Here is a 4,085-nt window from a genome sequence, read left to right on the forward strand (position 1 = left end):
TACTTAGGTGACTGTCTTGGGATGAGCTTGGCATCTAACTTGAAGAATGGGTATTGAACGCCCACTAGAGGGATATCTACACTGCCTTGAGCTCCTTGGTCATGTTGAACACCAAGTTTGGGCGTTCAACGCTGGCCTTGGTCCTCTTGGGGCGTTGAATGCCCACTAGGGGGTAGTTTGGGCGTTCAACACCCATTTTGGGATGTCCTATACAAAAAAACGTATAAATATTTATATATTTATGGAAAGCTCTAGAAGTTATCTTTTCAACGCCGTTGAGAAAGCATCATTTGGACCTCTGTAACTCCAGATATGCTCATTTGAATGCACGGAGGTCAGAATCTGACAGCATCTGCTATCCTTTCGTTGCCTCTGAATCAGACTTTGCCAAAACTTGCCAAATTTACCCAAAATTCACCTAAAAAAATCATTAAAAAAAGACAAAAGCTCAAAGTAACATCCAAAAAGTAATTTTTTTAATAAACCCTACTAAAATATAATAAAACTTAACAAAACATACTGAAAACACTAATAAAGTAACATAAAAAAGTGTATAAAATATCTGCTTATCAATGCATGACTCCCCTTCCTTTCTTCCTCCATCTCCGATAGTCCACAGCCGCTAGAGCTACCACCATTCTACTTCTCTCTATTGCTTTTTGATAAACCACTATTTTATGGTTTATCTTGTGCTCAATTAAGTAGTTTTTATCAAGTCTTTGCACGCTTATTCATACTAATTGCATATTTTACATTTTCCTTCCTGATTTTGTGCTATGATTGAAAACATGCTTCTTTGGTTTTAAATTACCAAATATTAATCCTCTCTTATTACCATTAGATGCCTTGATATGTGTGTTAAGTGTTTTCAGAGATTACAGGGCAGGAATGGCTTGGAGGATGGAAATGAAGCATGCAGAAGTGGTTTCTAATATAAGAAGTTGAAGGAACTGCAAAGCTGTCAACCTGACCCTCTTGCACTAAAATGGTCATAACTTGAGCTACAGAGGTCCAAACGATGCGCTTCCAGTTGCGTTGGAAAACTAACGTCCGGGGCTTCGATTTGATATATAATATGTCATAGTTGCTCTGACGCTAGGCGACGCGAACGCACGATCCACGCGGACATGTCGCAGTGACAAAAATCAGCGTGGCAGATTTCTTCTCCAGCGATTTCTGGGCTGTTTTCGACCCAGTTTGCGGCCCAGAAAACACAGATTAGAGGCTATAAAGTGGGGGAATCTATTCATTCATGGGGAATCATCAATTGATAATACACAATTTTAGGATTTAGATGTAGTGTTTAGAGAGAGAGGTTCTCTCCTCTCTCTTAGGTTTTAGGATTAGGATTCCTCTTAAAGGAATTAGGATTTCTTATTATTTCAACTTATTATTTCAACTTCCTCTCAGGTTCAATATTCTGTTTACTTTATATTTCTCTTTTAGTTTCAGATACTTTAGTGCTTTCATTTAATTACTTATGTTGCCAAATTGGCTTATGAACCATTCATGTTAGGATTTTCTTTAATTGATATAAATTGAGGTATTTCAGATTTATGATTCTTATTTAGCTTTTTATATTCTTGGCTTTAATTGATTAATTGGAGGCTCTTGAGTTATCAAACTTATCGTGATTGTTGATTAATTTCTCTAATTGAATCGAATTCCACTAACTCTAGTCTTTCCTTAGGAGTTGGCTAGGACTTGGGAATCTAACTAATTAGTCCACTTGACTTTTCCTTGCTTTCGTAAAGGTTAACTAAGTGGGATTAAACTCAATTCTCATAAAGATAACTAGGATAGGACTTTCAAATTTTCATACCTTACCCAGAGTTTTATTAGATATTAATTTATTAACTCCTGCAATTTATTTTCCTTGTTCAAACCTTTCAAAACCCAAAAACACTGTTTTCCATAACTAATAATAAGAACACCTCCCTGCAACTCCTTGAGAAGACGACCTGAGGTTTGAATACTTTGGTTTATAAATTTTATTGGGTTTGTTACTTGTGACAACCAAAACGTTTGTAAGAAAGGATGATTGCTTGGTTTAGAAACTATACTTGCAACGGGAATTTATTCTGAATTCTAAACCGTCAATCTTCCGTTCTTCACTTTTTCAAAGGTTTTACCTTCTTCATTACTTTTACTTTTCTATTTAGTATGCTTTAGTTGATGCATTTAGTTGCGTTGTTTGTTGTTAGTAAGAGTTAGGTAGTTTGCATTTTCTTTTAGCTTCATGTAACTTGCTTATATTTTGTTATGCTTTATGTTCTTGAAGTGGGTGTTGGATTTGATATTCAATTTTTATGGATTAATTGAGTTGTTTTCATGCTCATTAACTTGTTTTGCCTTGTTGTTTGGTGCTCTGGTGTTTAATTTGACTTTGGTTGCACCACATACTTGGTTGTAATAACATGTATGCTACCATGACCATGCGCACCATGTGTTTGTTAAAAAGAATCAATGAGACTTTACTTAAAATTTGGTCATGTTTTTCAAGTCAATGGTTCATCTTATATGACACTTATTTTCTTTGTGCATTGATGTGGACTTACCTTGCCTTTAATGACCAAATCCTTATTGATGTGGCTTCTAAATTTTGTTCAATTATACAAGATTAGTGATTTAGTCCTCCTTAACTCAATATTTTTTGCTTTTTGTGCTTCATCATCTTTGGGTTAGGTTGAGATCGGATTTAGTCCTCTAGGCTTAATGTTTCTTCCTTTTCCTTATGGCCACAAAGAAAGGGAAAGAAAAGGATTTGAAGAAGACGCTTAGTAAAGCAGTGAATTGCAAGACGGTTTATTGCATTGATGAGGTGGAACAGAAGTCCCTCCAAACAATCCAGCAAGATTTTCAAACTACTACTATGAGCGGATGCACTCGAAGTTGCTGGAGAGAACCCACCACTACGAACGACAACTGTTTATTATGGAGAACTTATCGTAATTTGTGGTGGATCACATCAAGCGACGTGGATGGGAATTTTTGAATAGAGATGTGAGCAAGGCCAACTTGTGTTGTGTGGCAAGCAAGTTTCAGTAACAGAAGCCACTATTCAACAAGCGCTTGGACTTCCACCAAGTCCAACAGGGAGGGATGCCTTTCAACAAGTAGCATTTCACCGCATGATATTTGTTTTTGATTGGGATTCCATCATTGATGCCATTGCACAACCCGGAAGTAGTTGGATTTTTGGGGCATGCAAGTACAATCCCAAGTGCATCTCAGTGAATGCGCTAACTATGGAGGCTAGGTGTGGCAACAGATCATGTCTAATTATGTAATGTCGAGAACCTATTAGTCTACCGTCACTGCACACATGGCCATCCTTGTTTGGTGTATTTGGAACGAGAAATCTGTGAATCTTCCAAGACTTTTCAAACTAGCTATGGATCGGGTCCAAACAGTAGGCAACCTCCTATTTCCTATTTTAGTTACACAATTGGCATGTACAGCTGGGGTTATGTATGAGGCTGATGATGAGGAACTGCACTTGCCCAAGGGCAAAGAGTTTGTCCGCGTTGGAATTGGTTCAAGCCTCAGGCTGTAACCAAGGGCATGGGTAAGAAACCGCATTCATATCCCGCAGGCCCAACCAACACCACCATCAACAACTCAGCAGCCTATCCACCAGTTGATGATTGAGCTCATCTAGAAGGTCGATTGGCAAGCCTAGAAGATGAAGCAGAATGAGTGTTACAACAAGCGACGCTATGAATATTTGAAGATGCTCATTAGCTATAGCAACCCACCTATGGAGGAACCAAACACACTGAAGACCTCCTCAGATCACGGCAGAGAAGGCAATCAGGTGGAGAACACAGAGGCGGTCCAATCACACCAGCCTGAGGACATTGGAGGTAGAGATGCAGATACCTCCCTTGCTCATCACTGACAGCACGGAGGACCTTACAAATTTTTAACTGTGGGGAGGTCAGTAACTGAGTTTTTGTGCATGACATTTATTTTCCCAACGTACACCTAAACTTTGATTTCTTTTGTTAGTTATGATATTTTGCACTTTTTAGTTATTTATTAACCTTATTTTGATTCCTAGTCCTCTTTCTAGGATGGTTTGT

Source organism: Arachis ipaensis, chromosome B03, assembly GCF_000816755.2.
Source record: "Arachis ipaensis cultivar K30076 chromosome B03, Araip1.1, whole genome shotgun sequence".
NCBI classification, from domain to species: domain Eukaryota; kingdom Viridiplantae; phylum Streptophyta; class Magnoliopsida; order Fabales; family Fabaceae; genus Arachis; species Arachis ipaensis.